The 23,554-nt window shown below is 45.5% G+C and overlaps 1 protein-coding gene and 1 long non-coding RNA gene across 2 annotated transcripts in view; one reads left to right on the forward strand and one right to left on the reverse strand.

The window, feature by feature from the left end:
• LOC146816660 (adhesion G protein-coupled receptor F3-like) overlaps positions 1 to 23,554 on the reverse strand; it is a 249,865-nt gene that overhangs the window by 142,397 nt on the left and 83,914 nt on the right. The gene's annotated exons all lie outside the window — the stretch shown is intronic.
• Positions 2,078 to 11,537, forward strand: LOC146816661 (uncharacterized). The gene is made up of 4 exons (XR_014962477.1): positions 2,078 to 2,706; positions 3,670 to 3,778; positions 4,995 to 5,062; positions 11,181 to 11,537. It is a non-coding gene; the product is annotated as an uncharacterized LOC146816661 (long non-coding RNA).

Below are 23,554 nucleotides of genomic sequence, written 5' to 3' on the forward strand. Positions count from 1 at the left end.
ATGGATGACAACAACCACCAGGCACTGGTCCTCCTCGATCTTTCCGCCGCCTTTGACACGGTGGACCATACCATCCTACTCACCCGTGTCAAGGCGGCTGGCATCAGGGGATCAGCTCTTGTCTGGCTCTCCTCCTTTCTGAGGGACCGCACTCAGGCGGTCCGTCTAGGCGACTTCACCTCCACTCCTCTCCTTGTCACCTGCGGTGTTCCCCAGGGTTCCTCTCTCTCCCCTCTTCTCTTCAACCTCTATATCTTTCCTCTCATCTTTGCTCTCCAGCAGCTGGAGGTCACCGTCTTTAACTACGCGGATGACCTCCAGCTCATCTTTGATCTATCCCCCTCTTCTCTCTCGGTCTCCAATTTCCAGTCTACTATGACATTTATCAGGGACTGGATGAATCACAACCATCTTAAACTGAACCCTGATAAAACCGAGCTGGTTCTCACTGGTGGTTCGTCCAGTCCCTGGAACTCTCTTTTCTGGCCCCCCTCTCTCGGCCCTGCACCCTCCCCCTCCACCACTGTCAAAACACTGGGTGTCAAAATGAACAATCAGCTCACTCTTCACTCACACATTAGCTCCTTGGTCTCCTCCTGTTTCCTCACTCTTCGAACCATCCGCTCTGTCTCCCGCTTCTTCACCCCTCAGGCCCTCAAGACCATCATGGCCGCCCTGGTAATCTCGCGTTTGGACTACGCCAACGCTCTTTTTCATGGCATCCCTGCCTATAGTTTGCGTAGACTCCAAGCCATCCAGAACCAGGCGGCCAGACTGATATTTGGCCTCCCACGTTATCACCACTCCACCCCCCTCCTAAAGAAACTCCACTGGCTCCCCGTGAAACAACGTTCCCTCTTTAAAATCGGGTGCATGGTCTTCCAGGCCCGTCAGGGCACTGCCCCTGCTTTCATCACTTCACTCATCAAACCCTACGTCCCCGCAAGAAATCTCCGGTCCTCCTCCAAGTCCCTTCTTCTGATCCCCCGTTTCTCGCGCAAAAAGTGGGGTGGATCCAATTTCTCTACTCTGGCCCCTTCCTTCTGGAACTCTCTCCCTGATAACCTCCGCTCCGCAACTCAGTACCTTTCCTTCCGTGGAGACTTGAAAACCTTCCTATTTAGCCAGGCTTTCCCCGCCTAAATTTTCTCCCCGGTCTTCCTTCCCCTCAGCCACTGAACCTTCAGCGCCAAGAAACCGCAAGGTGTATGCTGCGCTTTATAAGCATTTTAAATTAGAAATTAGAAATTAGAAATTAGAAACAAATGACACGTACCCGCAATCTGGACTCTGATGTTCACTCGCGCGTGTTTCTCCGCTTTGTTCGCGCTGACTTTCATACGTGTCAGTTTCAGAGATCTCTATTACTTGTGTTCCCGCTTTTCTGTGCGTGTCGGTTATGCTGCTTGGGCTTTGTGCGAGTAGATCAGGGTTTACACACATTGCATCGTACAGCACAGATCGGACATCGCGGTTAGTTGTTGGTCGGGTTCATTCCAGGATTGTGTCGGTTGTTGCAACTAGCATTTGTTTTCCAGCCAGATCATTGTTTTCCCTATGGCTCGGTTGTAAGGCTTGTATTCCGTACATGACGTTTGTAATTCACACGCGTTGCATTGTACTGCACGGGTCATAGGGTGCCGGTCCATGTCTGGTTGTTTCTTGTCCGGCTCCGTGTCAGTCGGTACGTTTTGTGGACGGAATCTGAATCGGCCCCTCTGTGTGCTTTTTTTTTTTTTTGTCACTTAACCTATACCATATCATTTTGCATTGTGAACAAAAGTGCTTTATAGTCCTTCTCAACTAAACATGAAATCTGTTCTGCAAATCTACCACTTATAGAGCTTTGTAAACTTGTTTTTGAAAACTGGAATCACCAAAAGTGTTCTCTCTATTGGTGCACGATGCTACACTTTCATAAGTGAGAACCATATACCAAGCCAGTTTTTAAAAGGGTGGATTTTAATATTATTCATACAAAAAACTTTTTATTGTGGTTAGTACTGGGTTTTGCCATGTGGCACGACCCTACACCCCTAAAAACATACTTTAATAAGGAATAGTAAACATTATAAATGGAAACATTACAGTCTAATTTCATAATGAGGCATAAGAACTATTGTGAATAATTTTGTTAGTAATTGTGTTAAATTTACAATTCATATGAGGTTATATTTATGTCTATAGAATTGAATTTAATTTAATGTTCTATACCTATATTGATACGAACAGATATTTTAAAGTAAAAATAACATTAAGTTATTGCGTTTGTCTTTCTGAGTATGTTTTTACAACACATTTCACTTAATTCACCACAGGTATTGAAACCTCTTACAAAGAAAATTTTACTCTATGACTCATTGACAACAAATCCCCAAACTTACGAAAAGTTATTGACTAATTGGAGGTACCCTTTCCCCAAAAATATTTGCTTTTTCTATTTTGTATTTGTAAGATTTCTTTAAAAAAAAAAATCATGTAATGTTGTTTTTCCATTATAACATTATTGGAGACCATGATTTTTTATTGTTTGTTAAGGATTACTTCAGATGGAAAACCAGTACATTTGTAACATCTTAATTCATATGTCTCAAAAGCACGTTCCTACAGGGTGTGAAGCGTCCAGGCTACCATGATTGGGAATTGGTGGTACAATGTACCCAAAAGCAAAGAGACGTCTTCAATTGCGGTGTTTTTTGCATGATGGTAACAAATTTTCAAGATATTATTAACCTTAACTGGTGTTATGAAATGTAATAGTGGATAATTGTAAATTAAATAATAACTGATTGCATTGAGTTTTAATAATAATTTTTTAAACAAATTTTATAAAATAGTCACAAGGGCTTTTTCTGAAATAATTTGCAGGAGAGGGAGAGTTCATTGATGATAAAAAGCCAGCGTCATGTAAAAACACTTAAAGACACATTGATCCGGATTACGATGTCGGTTTTGAATCGCATTAAACCTTCATGATTGCGTAAGCCGAACTACCAACAAGGAGTCCAAGTTCATATTTTCAAATTTTGAATCTGATATCTGAGTTTGCTGTGTGATACAGAATTTTTTCAATTGCACCTTATGCTGATCTTCGCAGCACAAGCCACATTAAAAAAATGCATAGTTTAATGAACACTGCACAGTCTTGCAGGCTTCTTGAGGTGGCAGCCACATGTGGCTTGTATTTGATGTGGCACTACATGTGCCCACAACTACACAATGTGGAGGACAAGGGGAGTATGCAGCCCTGTTAGTGGTTACCAAAGTCATTTTTCAAAAGACTTTTAATTGGTGTTTGGCCATTGTGAAAGTGCTGGATAAAAAACAAAAATGTGCCTTCAAAGTGGAAGCAAGGCTGTATCGGTTGCCTTTCCGAGATTAGATTGCTGACGGCGGCACAGACTAAGTTAAATCGCCCATTGGAAGCAGGTTGGGATTCCAGCTTGGGTATCAACAAAACCAAAAGTAGTGTAATAATGTGGTTTGATTGAGAACTCTGATGTTGTTCCGAATAAAGGAAATAAGATGGTGTATGGCTTTGAAAATGACATCCTATTAACACAATATTTGTTTTTACGCACAATAATGTAAAACATGATCTTTTTAATAACATAGACAGTTTACTCTAAAATTAGTTAAGGAAGGTAAGAATTTCCAATATTTTCTTAGTTTGCAGATCACTACCTCAGTCATCAGTCGCTAACAGAAATTACCCAAAATCCTAAATGTATGGATGATTTAAGAATCAAGATTGCGCTTGATCTAATGGAGTCATCAGGTTAGAGTTTAAAAATTTATATGTCTCTTTTTGGTTTATATGTAATCCCTTTGTGGCAACTGAATGTTTTCATTCCATTGCTAATTATTAATAAATATAAAAGTGTGAATATTATTTAAAATTAAATGTAAATGTTTGAGTATGTTAAAAAATGTCATTTGTCTTGCCATTAAGTTTTGAAAAATTATTACACCGTCAAAGAAGTATGTCAAGTTTAGAATATAAAATATATATTTTTTTGGTAATTATTGAATATTACCTATATGATCTGTACTTAGGGGCTGATTTAGATGGCAGTCGGACATAAGTCCGCCCACCATATTAATGGTGATGGGACCGGCAGCCAGATTTCCGGCAGTCCCAACAGCCCAATTCGGATGCGCCCCCCATTATGGCAGGTGCATACTGGCCATTTAACATTGCGAACGGTGCTGCAGGCAACAGCACATTCCGCAATGTTAAAAGGCTCTTATGTGCATTTTAAACGTACAAAGTATCAGGCACAAGGTGGTGCATGCCACCTTGTTCATGGAAAATATTTGTGTGTACCCGTACACCCCAAAGGCACAGTGCGACCACACAGAGTGCTTAATAAACGTGCACCAAAATAGACTATCAGTCTGTCTCTTTGGAGGCTGGATATCCGCCGCAAAAAGACATATGGACGGGCTCATACTAATAACTAGGGCGGTGCGTGTAAAGCACGGTAGCAATGAAGACCTTTTTAAGGGTTACACAAGTCAGACAGAAAATGACCGACTTGCAAGACACGCCGTGTAAACAATGTGATTTCCACCGCCATCCGAATTTTGGGGTGGTTGAATCACATTGTGATGGTGGGAGGATCAACACCACCGGCACGGGGGTGGTGATCCTGCTGCCATCATAAAGAGCCACTTTTTTAAAAAATGGATGATTAGACTTGTAGCAATGAATCCGTTAATGTAACAACAGACATGCTTCTCTCTTTACATGTATTACTTGGTATGCATTTAAACATGCACATTATCTGCCATCATAGAATTCCTTAATATGTGGTTAAACATGCAATTTTTTCAAAATTGTAATATTCTTAATTTCCTTGATTCTAGACATATGCAAAAAAAAATAGTAATTTTTATAAAGTTAAAAACATGTAATTGAAACATCAGATAAGTGTAATTTCTATTTTATTTTACTATTAAGATGTTCTAATTTAACTTAATATTACATCTAGATTCTGTTGACGAGTTCTGCGGGGTCTGCAACGAAAAGAAGTCACCTGAAGATGAACATCAATTTCTGGTAATTTTTTATTTTTTATAGCAATAATATTTGTAAATATGTGAATAAAAATAACTTGGAAAGCAGAATAAACTTATTTTTCAGGAATCATTTTATTAAATTTACATTTTACATAATGCACCTAAAATTTTTTTAACAGATCTACAGTGTTCGTTCCCACAAATAGTTTTTGATAAATGTGGTAAATTGTTAATGCTCCTGGTAATTGGATGACTGGAACACTTGTGTCAGCTTGGGGGTGGCTCATCTACCCAATGCCTCTCAGGCAGTGCGAACGAGAAATTACAACTTTGTCACTGGAGCATCACTGTGACTGCCAGCTCTTACACCACCATGAAAATTATGAAAATTATGGTATAAAGGAAATGAATGAGGCATTGCAGAGGCCCCGTGCTTAAAATGCATGTGCATGTACACCGGGTGTGATTACTTTTGCCCACCTGTGCGCATGTTGATTGGTTCATGGACCACATGGTTTTAGAGTTAATGATGTGCATGAAACATGTAGTGCAGTTCTATTCCAAAGAGGCACCTCCGTGGGTACTCTCTGAAAATTTTGCAGGAATGGTTTTGCATAGATTTGAAGTGCAACGCGTCCCCTCAGTCCAATAGTAGTCATTAGAGAGCTCCAAAGCGGAGGTAGACTAGCGGTCCATGACTTAGATGTAAGTTATATGGCTTGCCACTTGTCCCGGCTGATGCAGTGTCTGTTGTTGGAAAAAAAATAAAAAAAGGTAACGTAACACGGATCCTCCAGATGCCATAGCTCTATCAAAGATCCATTTACTGGTGCGGCAGAACATATTTGAAGACACAATGTAAACCATGTTGGTAGACAGCTTCTGAGCTATAAAGATGAGATTGGTCAAGACACCATACTCCATGGACCTACCGATCTCAATACTAAGTGGTCTTACACAGTGAGACTAGTGGTCGGTGTATGAGTTCTGGGTAGGGACGGGTCAGAATTTAAATAGGGGACTAATACCAATATTGTACACTGCTCACATTCAATGTAATACAAGCAGAATAATACTTTCGGGAATGAAACTTCCTGACGCATGTGGGCCTTGCCAGAATAATTAGAAAACAGTGGGGATTGAGAGGCATTGAGCCGCAATCTCAGACGTCTTTAGATATGTTGCTGTGTCTGCTTTGAGGATGAAGACTGTCTCCTAGTTCTCAAAAGCAATGAGGCAAGAAATGCAAAGTACGGGTTGGAAATTACAGTGAGAATAAGACATGTGGATGCAGATTCCAGATGTTGAGTCGGTGGAAGATTCAGTAGCGTAACCTTAAAATTATCTAACAATACACAATTATAGAAAATCAAAATCTAAATACTGGATAGAGCATACCTCACCACGTCATGTAATATGAGGTATTTTGTGATGGAGGCAGCAGCATGCCAAAAATGGGGAGAGAGAGAGAGTGACATATAATTAGTTTATTTGTGAGCTGCAGTAAACAAAAGTCCTTTTGGGAGTACGTGTTTCAACAGAGTGTTTTCTCCACTATTGACGTATGATAGTGTCCACACATGTTTCTGGATAAACTTATGAAATTAAAAAGGAAAGAAATATAACGTCATTTCTTATGGAGAAAATATGAAGAAAAAAATAGAAAAACCTTTATATTGTTAACAATATCGAAGCCAAAGGGTCTTTGTGGTAAGAAGGCGGATATTGCGCTGGGTCGTTTTATGGACTCCCGGGCTACGGGCAAGTCCTTAGGTCTCTCGTACCCACGGCAGCAAACTTCTGCCTTTCGCCCCTATTGTGGCCAAGGAAGGGGTGCCTCCTCACGTCCACTGACCCACTGGGCAACAAAACAACCTGCATGAGGTCAGGGGCGTGGTTTTCCACAGAGGCGGTATGGGAGGACAATGTGCCGGTCATTCCACATCCACCCCGACACCATCCGACTCAAAGGCCTCCAAGTCCGAGATTTCTGGACCATCCCACCACAGTGGGTGGCATGGTTTCCCCTCACCTGCTCCACTGGTGGTCCATTACTTAGGACAGGTGGGTGCTGCAAATAGTCAAAAGGGGCTACTCCCTCCCCTTCGAGACGAACCCGCCAGCCATGCCACCGCAATACCACCAAAAGTCGTAGGATCACTTGAATGTGCTGCGGGAGGATTTTACGGCCCTCTTGGCAAAAGAGGCTGTCGAGCGCGTTCCTGGGCCTGAAGTAGGTCGTGGTTGCTATTCCCACTACTTTCTGGTTCTAAAGAAGGGCAAAGGGGGCCTACGCACTATCTTGGACCTCAGGAGCTTCAACGCCTTGCTTATGAAGGAGCGGGTCAAGATGCTCACGCTAGCTCCGGTTCTGGCTGCCCTCAATCCTGTAGACTGGATGGTAGTGTTAGACTTGGAGGACGCTTACTTTCACATCCCCGTCCTGCCGGCCCATCGGCGTTACCTGCGGTTCACTGTGGGTCAGGAGCACTTTCAGTTCACCGTGCTCCCCTTCGGCCTCACCAGTGCCACTCGGGTGTTCACACAAGTGATGGTGGTGTTTGCAGGTCATCTGCGCAGATGAGGGGTTACAGTCTTCCCCTATCTCGACGACTGGTTGTTGAAGGCGGGCTCGCCCCAGCAAGTCTTCTCCCACCTCCAGACTACGGCCAACCTCCTGCATCCGCTGGTGTTCTCCATCAATGTGCCAAAGTCGCACCAGAGTCACTGCCAGAAGCTCCTTCTCATCGGAGCCTTTTTCGATTTGGCACATTTCCGGGTCTATCCACTGGAGCAGCGGGTCCGTGATATTCAAGCTCTGATTCCCATCTTTCCGCCTCTATCCTTGCTTTCGGTCAGGTTGGTGCTGCGGATTCTGTGGCTGATGGCCTCCTGCATCCTGTTAGTGAATTACGCCAGTCGGCGCATGCGTGCTCTGCAATGGAAACATAAGTTTCAGTGGGCCCAGCATAGAGGCAACCTGTCCGACCATGTCTTGATCTCGGATGGCACTGCGAAACAATTGCATTGGTGGTTCACGGACAGCAATTGGGTCAAGGGCAGATGCCTCTCCCTAACCCCAACCGGAGCATGTAGTAGTGACGGATGACTCCCTCCTGTCTTGGGGGGGCCATATGGGAGAGGCGGAGATCAGTGACCTATGGTCTCCGGCTGAGTCTCGACTCCATATCAACATGATTGGAGCTGAGAGCCATCCGACTAGCACTGAAAGCCTTCCTTCGCTCTTTCCGGGGAAGTGTCGTGCAGGTGTTCACGGACAACACCACCGCCATGTGGTATTGCAGCAAACAGGGCGGGGTAGGGTCGTTGACGCTTTGTCAGGAGGCTCTGCGCCTCTGGACATGGCTGGAACACAAGGGCATCACCATGGTGGTTCAACATCTGGCGGGCTCTCTGAACACCAGAGCAGACTAACTCATCCGCCGGTGCATGATGGATCACAAATAACGTCTGAACTCGGACTTGGCGCAAGGTCTCTTTCTACAGTGGGAAGACCCTTGTTTAGATCTATTCACCAACAAAGAGAACGCGCAATGTCAGCAGTTCTGTGTGTTTGAATTTGCAAAAAGGCACTCGCTCTGAGACGCTTTTCGTCGCGAGCGGAGTGGCGGTATGTTGTACACATTTACGCCTATACCACTTCTGCCCAGAGTGCTGAAGAAGATAAGGCACGCCCGGGCCCTAGTCAAATTAGTGGCTCAGGATTGGGCACGAAGGTACTGGTATCCAGAGCTACTCGGTATGTTAACCGATCCTCCGATACGTCTGCCTCTTCAGGAGGACCTTATGTCGCAGCAACAGGGGGCGTTCCTTCACCAGAACCTGTCCAGCCTCCACCTCCATGCGTGGAGTTTCAGCGGCGGCAGTTGATGCCATTTGACTTGCCTCCTGAAGTCTGGGATGTCATTCTGGCCGCAAGGCGTCCCTCAACAAAAACGGTATACGCCTACAGGTGGAACAAATTTGTGGAATGGTGCACAGCAAAGGCTGTGGATCTCCTTTACGCCCCTGTTTCTCAGGTTCTCCTCTTTCTTCATTCTTTTGCCCAGCAGAGCTCTGCTATGGGGACCTTTAAAGGTTATGTTTCTGCAATCTCTAAATTATAGAGGCTTCCTGATCAGCCTTCTCTTTTCAAGTCCCCTGTAGTTTCACATTTTCATAAAAGCATTACCCACATGTTCCCTCCTGTCCCTTTTGTAATGCCTCAGTGGGATTTGAATCATGTCCTGACATTTCTGATGTGTGCTCCCTTTGAGCCTCTTCATAATTGTCCCCTTCGTCTTCTGACTCTTAAGACTGCTTTCCTGTTAGATGTCACCTGGGCTAGACGGGTGAGTGAGCTCCAGGCTCTATCATCTAAGCCTCCTTTTCTGTATGTTCATACGGACAAGGTTGTCCTCCGGACTCGTCATTCTTTTCTCCGGAAAGTGGTGACACCCTTTCACATTGTGCAATCTGTCACCTTGCCCACCTTCTTTCCTGCTCTGCATCGTCCAAAAGAGGAAGAGAAACGCTCCACCGTCTGGATCAAAAATGTGTGCTCTCCTTGTATTTGGACGTGATCAAACATTTCCGGGAGGAGGACTAAATTTTAGTTATATACGTAGGTGCTAAGAAGGGGAAAGCTGTACACAAGAAGACCATGTCAAGGTGGGTCGTTTTGTGTATAAAGATCAGTTAGTATTTGTCTAAAAAGGACCCTCCTGTTGGGCTGAGAGCCCATTCCACCCGGGCCACTGCGGATACTACTGCCCTGGGACGGGGAGTCCCCTTGCAGGACATCTGTCCGGCGGCGACGTGGGCTTCACTGCACACGTTCGCCAGGCATTATTGCCTAGATAGCGAAGTAAGGAGTGATGGCTTCTTTGGCAGTTCTGTTCTCCAGGACTTTGTGTTGTGATCTTGGTTTGCATACCCACCACCGGTGTTGGTATTGCTGTGGTATCTATTCTAAGGTGAGGAATATAAGTAACGTGTTTCTTTCAGATAAAAAAGTTAATTACCTTTGCTAACGATGTATCTGTAAGAAACATTAGTTAGTTAGATTCCTAATCCGACCCATCCTGCCTCCCAGTTCTGGAAACTGACACCTAGGGTTAAGGTTACCCTTTTCAGGCCCCTAGACTTTTTTTGCACCAGTATCGGACTCTTGAATGGCTGTGCGTTCCTGGCGTGGAAATCTATGTACAAGAACTGACATCAGAGCACGAGGGCGGCGTCTAAGTACTCTGACGAAGTCATTCCTGCGCAGGACGCCAACAACGGGCAAGGAGCCACATTAGACGCCTATCGACGCGCAAGGGGTTTTGTTACAAAACTATTTCCGAATCCAGTCTGACGCCTGGGGCTATATCTAAGGTGAGGAATCTAACTAAATAATGATTCTTGATGATACATCGTTACAGAATGTAAGTAACTTGTTCTTTAACAGCAAACAAAATCGGTTTCTGTGAAAGCATCATGACCCTGGGAAAAAAAATAGTGGCAGTACAATTTCAAAGTTCACTTGTAAAATACTTAATTAAACTGTAAAGTGCATTGTCAGATGTGCGAATGTTAATATGCTATGCCCTGGACTGTAATGATCCCTGCGGTATGTGATATAAGGCATGTTGTAAGGCTGTTTTACCAATATTTCAGTTTACTCTTTGTGCAAAGAGTAAATAAGGTGTTTTTCCTGATGCTTTTAAAATCTTTAATTTTGTTTGCAGTATTTAATGCCTCCTCTATTGGGAGTTTGTGTGAGTTGATTCCAAACTACCATTATGGTGGCACAATGCAAGGTGTTGTTTAAAGGGACCCTTCTTAATACCAATGCTCTAACAACCAGGTTTTATAATTAATGAGAACTTTGAGAGGTGAAGCGCCAATGTGATAATAAGCATGCATTGACCATGTTTTGTGAAAACCACAATAGCACTAAGGTACTAGTTTTGATGAACCTAGTGATTATCAGGAAAAGTTGCATCACGTATCGTTTTTAAAAAATAGTTTTCCTTTTTAAATTGGGCCCGGTTACTATGCATATTGTTTACAAACGTCAAACATTTTAAAAAATGTTAGCAAAGCTATAACATATTTACCAGCATACAATTTAAAGGGAATAACATTTATTTATTAATTTCCTTTTCCAACAGCCGTTTTGTGATGAATGCGGTCGTTGGATTCATCTTGAATGCATTGAAACAGATGCATCATCCGTATTGGCGATTGATGGTTTTAGATGCCGAAAATGCTTATAATGCTATTTATTTGTGCAGTGCTGTAAGAGTATTAGAAACACTACCTCTGTGATGTGAAGTGAGATTTTTAGATGCATATAATCTATTTTACATTTATTTTTAATAGTAATATAGGCGTTTAATTTGTTCACATATCATATGTATTATGTAAAATTATATGTAATATTTATTTTTCGTAAGCAGAACAGTGTTTTGTACTTGAGTGTAAATATATTTGACAACATTTGAAAAATAAAAATTTAATGGTTTGACTATTTGTAGTCTTTGAAGCATTATTCCAAGCAAGCATGGACAAAGTCTCTTTCCTTGTCATAACATGACAATTATCTTTTTTGAGAACATGTATCAATGGGATATGCAATCCAACATATTTCCCCCCAAAAAATAAAAAAGGAATTATTGTTTTTTTGGACAATTCCTTAACAGTTACAAAAGATCAATGTTAAATAACACATGTTGCAACTTTCTTTGTTAACTAGATTCCCAGTGTAGTTTCAATATGTAATCCATGACCTGAATCTACTTTGTGTGTGAGAGATACAATAGCTATGTACAAATGCTAAGAAGGTTGGGCGAGTTAGTGTTCTAACCATACTTGTCATAATGCATCCTAAGCAATAAAGACACAGTTCTTGTTTTAATTTGTTTTGGGGACAAAGACTTTAAGAGTTATGTATGAACTTTCTTCTTTTGTTACATTTTTGTTAGTGTGGTCTGGAAATAACATACATGATTTAAATCTAAAATTTTGTCTTACGTAATACAGTATATGTGTTCATAAACTAAGATTCTTAATGCAGTTACAGCTGTAACTGCATAGAGTTCCAATGCATGATAATTAATGAAGATATATTAAAGTCCAAATGTAAACTATTAAGAAATATGAAATTGTAAAATTTTAAAACAACCAACATAAAGGTTAAGTTACCTACCTTATGTAAGGCATATTGTGATAGAGACATGACCTATCCAAATATTCATTAATTTTCATTTTCCAGACGTCATGATAGATATTTAAGATGATTGTTAATGGAACCCCTGTGTGACGTAACGGATTGCCAGTCTACTACGCGTGTCATCTTAGGATTTTTGTCCTGCATCATTGTGACATTTGCATTGTGTATGTCGCCAACTCTAATTTGCGCTTTTCTCATGACTTTTCACTTCTTTCCATGCTTTAAGCGCCGAGTAATGAAGTGAATGGCCGTGGAGTGTTATTAATTACAACTATTGCCCTGAAGGGTCTTGCCTTTGAACCCTAAATAAATCAACAGTGTTTTGAGTGAAAAGTAGGTCTGTAAGGAATCTGCTGCAACATAATGTCTGACAGTTGATGCATTACCAAAGTGAGGGTGACTTGTCTTACATGATTGAGACCGATACCTCAGAAATTACTTAACTTTTGAACAGATACACAAGCAATACCTTCCACTGTGGTGGTACCAAGGAAAATTAAAAACAATAAATCGTGCCAAACTGACTTGTCAAAATGGCCATCCATGCAAACATGAAATATAAAAAATGAAATGTACAAAGGACGTGTACTAGGATGTAGAAGTAGCAACTTAGTAGTGTTCTTTAATGAGAATACAATGCATGATACTTGTGTTGGCTGCCTTTGCCCTGTCATAATTGTCTGAAAGACCGTAAAAAGGTTTTATCTTTGCTAAATTGTTAAGGATATTGATCCAGAGGATGAGCATGCAGGATTAGGTCATCTTTTAGAAAATCTAGCCCCTTATTTGCTACAGGCTACACTATATAGAATTTAAAGATTATCCATGAATAATGTATTGAAATTGAGACAGACAACGCAAGTTTAGGTTACAAACAGTGGTGACGTTACAATAATATGGAAGGTCCTCATTTGGCCTCGGTCTCTCTTCTCAACACTCGCTCTGCTGTTAAACACCAATTGGAGCTCTTTGACTTTATCAAAACTTACAGTCCTGAGATTTTGTGTTTAATGTAAACCTGGTACACTGCCAATTCCATACCTGATGTTCTCACTTCTCCCCCATACTCCTACTATATCCTCCGCGCTGACCGCCCTGAGGGTAAGATGGGGGGCGTAGTGGCTATGATTGTTTGTTCTAACCTCCTATTTCAACCTCTTCCTCAACTATCTATTCCATCAGTCGACCTCTTGGTGGTACGTTCTACCAATCTCGAGTCCCCTCTCACTGTTGTACTGCTTTATCGTCCCCCTCAATCCATGTCCCACTTTATCCCAGCCTTACAGGATCTTCTAGCCACCCTGGTCGTTAACAACTCCTCTATTTTGTTATTAGGTGATTGTAATTTTTGGCCAGGGGACTCACGGAAGACTCTATGTCTAAAGTTTTTTCTGACACCCTCCATAGCATTAACTTCATTCCTCATATTTTTGTTCCCACAAACATTCACAATGACATTCTTGACCAAATCTGGAACGTCAATCTTCCCATTTCCATACCTAATATATCCCCTTGGGTTTGGTCTGATCACTTTTTGATCATTTTCTCTGCCCCTTTGCCAAATGACAACCTTCAACCTTTTACAAAAACACTTATGCTCTAAATTGGAATACAGTAGATACCGTCACTCTAGGTCTTTAATTAGCCCCTTTCGCTCCTACTCTGAGTGATTACCGTTTAAATAAGCAGGTAACCCTTATCAATACCTGGCTCTCTGAACCAGCAATCAGATTGCTCCTCTGAGATGTGTCAGAATCCGTCGCCCGCACGATCCCAACAGATGGTTTTAGAATAACCTAAAATATCAAAAACTAGCACTTCGCCAGGCGGAGCGCCTCTGGCGCCGTAAATACTGTCCCGATTCAAAGCCTCACTATTTGGCCCTGTTGCAGGTGTCCAAAAAGTGAATTATCTCCGCATAGCAGGAATATTTCAATCCGAAAATTCATCTGGCAACTAATAAACAAAAAGAGATCTTTAGAATTGTGCACGAACTCTCTGGCTCTAATAGTGCTGACTCTAGGCCCATCCCTTGTCAAACCCTGTGTAATGCTCTCAACAATTTCTTCATTGAGAAGATTGCCATCATAAAACTGAATATCCCTTTGGCACCTGCCTCCTTTACCTGTCCCCCACGACCCCAGCCATCCTCCTCCATTGATCAATTCCATTTGAGGTCTTCCACTATATCCTGGGAAAAGTTACTTAGGGTTACCCTGCTGATCTTTGCCCAGCACACATCTTAAGAGCGATTTTCTCCCGTTGTCCGGCACCTCCTATTACTCTTCTTAATACCTCCATCACCCTCGGTTCTGTACATGACTCTTTCAAATCTGCCACCATCATACCCATCCTTAAAAATCCCGGTGCCGATCCAGCGGTCCCTTCAAATTTCAGACCCATCTCATTGTTGCCACTCTTAAGCCAAATTTTGGATTGTCACATTACGACTTCACTCTCCAACAACATCGAAGCCCATCACCTCCTAGCAACCAATCAGCCCGGTTTTCTGCCAGCTCACTCTACGGAATCTGTTGTCCTCTTGGAAGTAGATGAGCTCAGGCGCAGCGCCGATACCAACTCCCCCCAGGCCCTAGTCAACCTCGATCTCTCTGCCGCCTTCAAAACGGTCGATCATTCCATCCTTCTCGACCGTGTCGGAGGCGCCGGCCTGTGGGGTTCGGCCCTGGCCTGGCTCACCTCCTTTCTAACCTGCCGCACTCAGGCTGTTCGCCTGGAGGGCTTCCTTGCTACCATCAACCCCGTTACCTGCGGAGTTCCCCAGGGCTCGTCACTATCTACCCTCTTGTTTAATCTCTACATTTAACCCATTATTGTTGCTTTACAGGATATGGAGGTCACGGCGTTTAATTACGCCGATTACCTCAAGCTCATCTTCAATCTCTCTGCCTCACCTGATGGTATTCTCAAGGTGCACTCCACGCTTACGTTCATATTCAACTGGATGAACTCCAACCAATTGAAATTGAACCCCGATAAGACCGAGCTGGTTCTTTTTGGTGGCCCATCCAACCCCTGGTCTTCTGCTTTCTGGCCCCCTAACCTTGGTTCCCCTCCCTCACCTTCTGCATCTGTGCAAACCCTGTGGATTAAATTTAGTCAAGACCTCTCCATGCGCCCTCAGATTAGTTCCGTAGTGTCTTAATGTTTTTTGGCCCTAAGAACCATTAGCAAAAATTCACGATACTTTTGAGTTGAAGCTCTTAAACTCATCATTTTAGCACTTATCTTGTCCCGCCTGGATTACAGCAATGCCCTTTTCGTAGGCATTCCTGCCTATGAATGTCGCCGCTTACAACTCATCCAGAACCAAGCGGCCCGCCTCATCTATAGGCTTCCTAAATCTAGTCACATTACGCCTGTATTAAGGACTCTGCACTGGCTAGCCATCCGGGAACGATCACTTTTCAAGATAGGCTGCCTGACTTTCATGTCCCTCACTGGTACTGACCATGCTTTAGTTGGATCTAAAATAATAGCATATGTCCCCTGCAGAGACCTTCGCTCTTACACTCTGTTCCTTCTTGAGGTGCCACGTTTCCGTAATAAGAAATCTGGTGGCAGCAGATGTTCGACTCTTGCCCATTTTTTCTGGAACTCACTTCCTCTTGCTATACGTTCCACCCCTTCTTACTTAGATTTTCGAGCCAAACTTAAAACTCATTTGTTCTCCCTAGCCTTCCCTTTGAAAACTCTTTCATCCCCTTCTTTTTCTCAGGTTTAGTCTCCGGCATACAGCGTCAAGAAGCCGCTTGGTGATAGAGCGCTATATAAATTTTTTTCAACTTTCAACTTTCATTTATTTTAAAAGTCCAAATCATAAATGTAATAAAACCTTACAATGCAGGGATGACGTTTTGTTGAGCACTACCTTGTCTGCAAAGCTAGGTGTCTGCAGCTGACTCATCCTACTTGCATTGGTTTATTACCATTAAAACAGATCATTTGATAGTGAGCAACCAAAGAGGAAAGTTGCCCATTTTTAAATATGGTGTTGATAAGAAAGTAACTGAGAACCAAAATAATGTACAAGTAAGGTATAATAAATGTTGAAAAGATAAAATACTGGATTAACACATTCAAAAATATTTTTTCCAAAGGACACTTAAAAGGGGTGACTGGTCGTGCTGTGAAGGGAAGATGAGAGGGCCAAAAACATAGACATTCAGATTTTAAGCAGAAGAACACTGGATGGACAAAGAAATAATTAATAAGACAATTGCTGGAATACAGTAAGATAGGTGGTTGACAGCCCATTGTGTACAATGTTTAGAATTGTTGTCACTTTTGCAGTCATATACCAATTTTGTTGCGGGATCTCATGTTGCCGGAATAATTTCACAAACTCTGAAAATAGGTTTGAAACTTGACATCTGACAATGACAAATCACCACGCAAGCAGACAAAGGTTGTACTGGTTCTGGCAGAGATTAACAACACCCGCAATCTCTGCTGCTGCAACAGAACATCCTCCATGAGTGGCAGTCGGATTGCAGGATCTGTGTTTATTGACATCAGTTTGTGGTACCAGAATATCTCCACTAAGCCTCTGCTGCAGTTCAATGAGGCCCTCACTGACGTTCTGCAGGGCACCTGGTGAAAGACCTCCACAGTTCCTCCTGTGGATAGGAACGTTGCCAGCGCCCTGCTCGGGGCGACCACAGTTTTCTGTCCCAACAACCCACCCCCGAGAGTCTGGTTATCCAGGCTTCTACTTCCCAATCCTCCATCCCGACCGCTCCACCGGACCGAGACTCCAAGAGACTGTAGCAGTTTGGCAAAAAGCTGTTCTCTTCCCTTAGTTTGGGCCTGCGGTCTTTAAACACCGCCTGTCTCTTGGACCGTTATTTCCACTCTCTGTGGGATACGGTGGAGGAAGTGCTGCCCCTGTGCCCGGAGGAGGCCCGGACACGACTTACCCAGGCTCTGGCCGATGGGAGGGATGCAGCACGACATGCAATCCGATATGGGCTTGACACTACGGACTCGCTGGGTAGGGCGATTTCTACAACGGTGGCGCTTAGACGTCACGCCTGGCTGCGGTCCACGTCCTTTTGAGGGTATGTCAAGAGCACTCTCATGGACATGACCTTTCATGGCAGTCGCCTTTTTGGTGAGCAAGCGGACAGTGCGCTGAATCGCTTTAAGGACTCCTGGGCTACGGCCAAGTCCTTGGGCCTCTTGTACCCGCGGTCGCAACCCTCCGCTTTTCGCCCCTTTCGTGACCAAGGAAGAGGCGCCTCCTCACGTCCGCCTAGCCACCAGCCACAGAACTAACCTGCGTGCGTACGTGGTTTCCGCCGAGGCGTTTCTGGAGGACGACGCGGTCAGCCCACATCCACCCCGGCAGCATCCGCCTCCAAGCCTTCCGAGTCCGAGCTTTCCGGCCCATTCCTCGCCAGTGGGCGGAAGAGTTCGCCATCACTTGCTCCAGTGGCATACCATCACTTTGGACAGGTGGGTGCTGCAAAAAGTCCAAAGGGGCTACTCCCTCCCCTTCGAGACGAACCCTCCAGCCATGCCACCGCAATACCACCAAAAGTCGTAGGATCACTTGAATCTGCTGCGGGAGGATTTTACGGCCCTCTTGGCAAAAGAGGCCGTCGAGCGCGTTCCTGGGCCTGAAGTAGGTCGTGGTTGCTATTCCCACTACTTTCTGGTTCGCAAGAAGGGCAAAGGGGACTACGCCCTATCTTGGACCTCAGGAGCATCAACGCCTTGCTTATGAAGGAGCGGTTCAAGATGCTCACGCTAGCTCCGGTTCTGGCTGCCCTCAATCCTGTAGACTGGATGGTAGTGTTAGACTTGGAGGACGCTTATTTTCACATACCCGTGCTGCCGGCCCATCGGCGTTACCTGCGGTTCACTGTGGGTCAGGAGCACTTTCAGTTCACCGTGCTCCCCTTCGGCCTCACCAGTGCCACTCGGGTGTTCACAAAAGTGATGGTGGTGTTTGCAGCTCATCTAGGCAGATGAGGGCTTACAGTCTGCCCCTATCTCGACGACTGGTTGTTGAAGGTGGGATCGCCCCAGCAAGTCGTCTCCCACCTCCAGACTACGGCGGATCTCCTGCATTTGCTGGGGTTTTCCATCAATGTGCCGAAGTCACACCTGAGCCCCTCTCAGAAGCTCCTCTTCATCGGAGCGGTTATCGATTCGGCGCAGTTCAGAGTCTATCCACCGGAACAGCGGGTCCGGAATATTCATGCCCTGATTCCCATCTTTCGGCCTCTATCCTGGGTTTTGGTCAGGCTAGTGTTGCGGCTTCTGGGGCTGATGCCCTCCTGCATCCTACTAGTGCATGACGACAGACGTCGCATGCGGGCTCTGCAGTGTGACCTAAAGTTTCAGTGGGCACAGCATCACAGCAACCTGTCCGACCATGTATTGATCTCGGAGGGCACCGCACAGCAGTTGCAGTGGTGGCTCACGGACCGCGATTGGGTCACGGGCAAGAGCCTCTCCCTTCCCCAACCGGAGCATGTCGTAGTGACGGATGCGTCCCTCCTGGGATGGGGTGGCCATATGGGAGAGGCGGAGATCAGAGGCCTCTGGTCTCCGGCGGAGTCTCGTCTCCACATCAACCTGTTGGAGTTGAGAGCGATACGACTTGCACTGAAAGCCTTCCTTCCCTCTGTCAGGGGAAGTGTCGTGCAGGTTTTCACGGACAACACCACCGCCATGTGGTATTGCAACAAACAGGGCGGGGTGGGGTCGTGGACCCTTTGTCAGGAGGCTCTGCGCCTCTGGACATGGCTGGAACACCAGGGCATCACCCTAGTGGTTCAACATATGGCGGGCTCTCTGAACGCCAGGGCAGACGAACTCAGCCGGCGGTGCATGATGGATCACGAATGGTGTCTGAACTCCGAAGTGGCGCAAGGTCTCTTTCAGCAGTGGGGAGAGCCTTGGTTAGATCTATTCGCCACCAAAGAGAACGCGTAATGTCCGCAGTTCTGCGCGTTGGAATTTCCAAAGCGGCACTCGCTCGGCGACGCTTTTCGTCGCGACTGGAGTTGCGGTCTGTTGTACGCCTTTCCGCCTATACCACTTCTGCCCAGAGTGCTGAAGAAGATCATGCACGACCGGGCCCAAGTCCTCTTGGTGGCTCCGGACTGGGCACGAAGGTACTGTTATCCCGAGCTACTCAGTATGTTGACCGATCCTCCGATACGTCTGCCCCTTCGGGAGGATCTTCTGTCGCAGCAGCAGGGGACGGTCCTCCACCCGAACCTGTCCAGCCTCCACCTCCATGCGTGGAGATTGAGCGGCGGCAGTTGATGCCATTTGACTTTCCTCCTGAAGTCTGTGATATCATTCTGGCATCCAGGTGTCCCTCCACAAAGTCGGTATAAGCCTGCCGGTGGAAAAAATTTTGTGGAATGGTGCACAGCAAAGGCTGTGGATCCCCTTTCCGCCCCTCTTTCTGAGGTTCTCCTCTTTCTTCGGCCCAGCAGGGCTCTGCCTTGGGCACCTTAAAAGGTTATCTTGCTGCCATTTCTGCCTTCTTACGGCTTCCTGATCAGCCTTGTCTTTTCAAGTCACCTGTAGTTACACGCTTTCTTAAAGGCATTAATCACACGTTCCCTCCTGTCCCTTTTGTAATGCCTAAGTGGGACTTGAATCTTATTCTCACATTACTGTTGTGCGCTCCCTTTGAGCCTCTTCATAATTGTCCTCTTCGTCTTCCGACGCTTAAGACTGCTTTTCTGGTAGCCACCACCTCGGCTAGACGAGTGAGTGAGCTCCAGGCTCTATCATCAAAGCCTCCTTTTCTATCTGTTCATCCGGACAAGGTTGTCCTTCGGACTCGTCCTTCCTTTCTTCCAAAAGTGTTGACCCCTTTTCATCTTGGGCAATCTGTCACCTTGCCCACCTTCTTTCCGCCTCCGCATCCTTCCAAAGAGGAAGAGAGGCTCCACTGTCCGGACCCAAAACGTGCGCTCTCCTTTTATCTGTACCGCACAAAACAGTTCTGGGTGGACGACCAACTTTTCGTTGGATACGTGGGTGCTAAGAAGGGGAAAGCTGTGCACTAACGGACCATCTCTTGGTGGGCCGTTTTGTGCATCAAAATGTGTTATTCCTTGGCAAAAAAGGACCCTCATATTGGGCTGCGCGCCCATTCTACTCGGGCCACAGCGGCTACTACTGCTTTGGGACGGGGAGTCCATTTGCAGTACATCTGTCAGGCGGCAACGTGGGCTTCGCTACATACGTTTGCCAGGCATTATTGCCTAGACAGGCAAGTACAGAGGGATGGCTTCTTTGGCCGTCCTGTCCTCCAGGAGTTTCTGGTGTGGTCTTGGTTCGCAGACCCACCACCGGGGTTGGTATTGCTTGGGTATCTATTCTAAGGTGAGGAATCTAACTAACGTGTTTTTTTCAGATGAACAAGTTACTTACCTTCAGTAACGATGTATCTGTAAGAAACATTAGTTAGTTAAGATTCCTCACCAACCCACCCATCCTCCCCGTTCTGCGAACGGACATCTAGGGTTAAGGTTATCCCTTTCAGGCCCATAGCATTTTTTGGCACCAGTGTCGGTCTCTTGCATGGCTCTGCGTTCCTGGCGCGGAAAGCTATGTACAAGAACTGACGTAAGCGCGCGAGGGCGGCGTCTAAGTACTCCGACGACGTCATTCCGGCGCACGATGCAAACGACAGACGCGGAGCCGCAGACGAGGCCGAGCGACACACAAGGGGTATTTCTGACGAAAAATCTTCCGGATCCAGTGTGACGCCTGGGGATATTCTAAGGTGAGGAATCTAACTAACTAATGTTTCTTACAGATACATCGTTACCAAAGGAAAGTAACTTGTTCTTCTATTTCAACACAGCGCAGATTTGGAGCGCTTGTCCCACCAGTCACTTATTAACTTGAGTTTTTTCATGATTTTTATATCTGTTTTCCAAGTGGATGGACTCCTGGTGCACTATGGATGACAGGCTTCAAGTCCTGCGGGGACTGTCATCGCATGATGTCGTTGACTGACCAGCACTGCATGTGTCTTTGAATCATGTGACACGACCACGACCCCACTGTGTGGCCCGACTGCCAGGCCATGGCGACGAAGACTTAGTGGGAACGGCACCGAAAGTTGCCAGAAGTCCGGCAGTCGGCTACGCGCCGTTGCATGTCCTGGTCTTGTGTGAGGTCAAGGGACCAGTCACGCAGCCAACACCATCGTTCAGCGGGATCAAGTATTCACAATTGTGTTAAAGTAAGACGAAGCATTGCAAGTAGTTGAAGAAGCAGCGTTTTGCTCTCTGACTTACTATCACCGGTTGCGCAACACAGCTGGGTGTGCAGGTGGTGCTTCCCTCTTGTATGTGGCGGAGCCTACACAGTCGCTGGAAGCCTACCTGCCTTTTACGGGTCTGTCGGCGACTCCTGCACAGATTTACTAAATTTCTGTGAGCCATAGCTTTGCGCTTTTGGTCGTTGCATACTGCCTTTGCGCATTGTGTCACTGCGGGAAAGAATGGGGCCGTAGCATGTTTCCACAGGTGGCTAGGTCCACGGAATAGGCGTTGGGTCGGGCTTCTGAGCTGCAGGTCAAACATGGATCCAGGGCTGGATCACGGTGGTGTACCTCGTGACACCTCCACCGATGTCGACAATACCAGCACTACTTCAGACATTGCACAGCAACGCCAGATTATGTGGGGATGTGGTTAAGGCCGGAAGTGGATACGTGGACGGAACGGCATTGCTCGATGTTGATTCCGACACAGATGTTGAATTTCTATCCCTTTGTCCATCCTCCTTATTTTTAGCCTGTCCATCAGCCTATTGGAGGAAGGGGAGCCCTAGGAGTGGTCTGAGGAGCATCTCACAGCAGAATGTGAGTTTGACCCAGACTGGCCCGAGGAGTTGGGGGACGCCAGTGGTATGAAGATCTCTCAAGAGCTTTGCATGCTGTATCCTCCTACCTTGTCTACGTAGGAGGGTGCAAGTTATGCAGTTTTGTTGCGTAGGGCGGACGAGGACCTCCACCATGAGCTACTTACAGTGGCCGTCAGGACTAACCCACGACCAAAGTGCTTTAGAGCAGAGCAACCTTTGCTTTGCCGCTGCTGCGTTTTAATGATGCACTTTGGGACGTTATTTTTGGCACCTGATCCAAGCACAACACAGGTGCTCCTGTAGCTAGGAACGTGGCACAACCCCATTGCATAGCCCTGTGCGAACCCATTTTCCTCTAAAAACACAATACCCCTGAGAGCTTTATATTCCAAACCTCTGCGTACACAAGAACCTTCCCTTCGACCACCCCGGACAGATAATACTAGCAAATTGAGCAATTGGGTAAGAAGAATTTTCCTATTTCAAGTTTAGGGTTTTGGTCTGTGAACTGTGCATGCCTCTTGGGACGTTATTTCCAATCTGTGTGTGATACAGTGTCGCAAGTGCTGCCTGAATGTACAGAGGAGGCTTGGACAGTTAGCACAGAAATTGAAGGGAGGGTTGCAGACAAGTTCACTATTATTTCTGGCCTAGACACAGGAGAGAAGATGTGCACAGCAATTTCAACAACACTGTTGGTCCGTCATAAGTCCCGGATGAGGACTACAATTTTTTATGTTGATGTCCAGAACTTTCTTATGTAAATGTCCTTTGATAGCAATCGCATTTTTGACAACAAAGCAGATAGTGTTTTGGACCAGTTTAAAAACTCGCAGGCCAAGGCCCAAGTCCTTGATCCTTTTGGCCAAGCGCCCTCCTGAAACATTTGCTTTTCAATCATTTTTAGTCAGCTGGAATTGTGCCCAAAATGTTTGTTTACGAGGCACAGGCATGCGCAGCAACAGTCTCAGCGCGTCTGCGGAAGTTGGATCTGGCGAGACGTGTCAGGGGTACAGTGAGCGTGTGATTTCACCTCCACCAAAGCCACCACTGCCTCCAAACCTTCTGATTCAGGTCTTTCATGCCCACCAAAGTACAGTTTGCGGCAGGATTCGCTGTCAACTCCCACACTGGTGTCCCTTTACTTTGGAAAGGTGGGTTTTACAAATAGTCCCAGAGTGGCTACTCCCTACGAGACTACCCCTCCAGCAATGCCATCTCAGTTTCACTGCATGTCGGGAATCACAACGCACTTAAACAGGAATGTGTGGCCCTCTTAGCCAATAGGGGCATCGGGCGCGTTCCGACGGCAGCATTAATGTGTGAAGTTATTCACAATACTTTCTGGTCCCAAAGTTGAACAAGGACCTGTGGCCTATTTTGGACCACCTCAACACCATGTTTGCTTCATCCTGAAGGAGAAGTAAAAAATGTTGATGC

This window comes from Triturus cristatus, chromosome 6 (genome assembly GCF_964204655.1).
Source record: "Triturus cristatus chromosome 6, aTriCri1.1, whole genome shotgun sequence".
Classification (NCBI taxonomy): domain Eukaryota; kingdom Metazoa; phylum Chordata; class Amphibia; order Caudata; family Salamandridae; genus Triturus; species Triturus cristatus.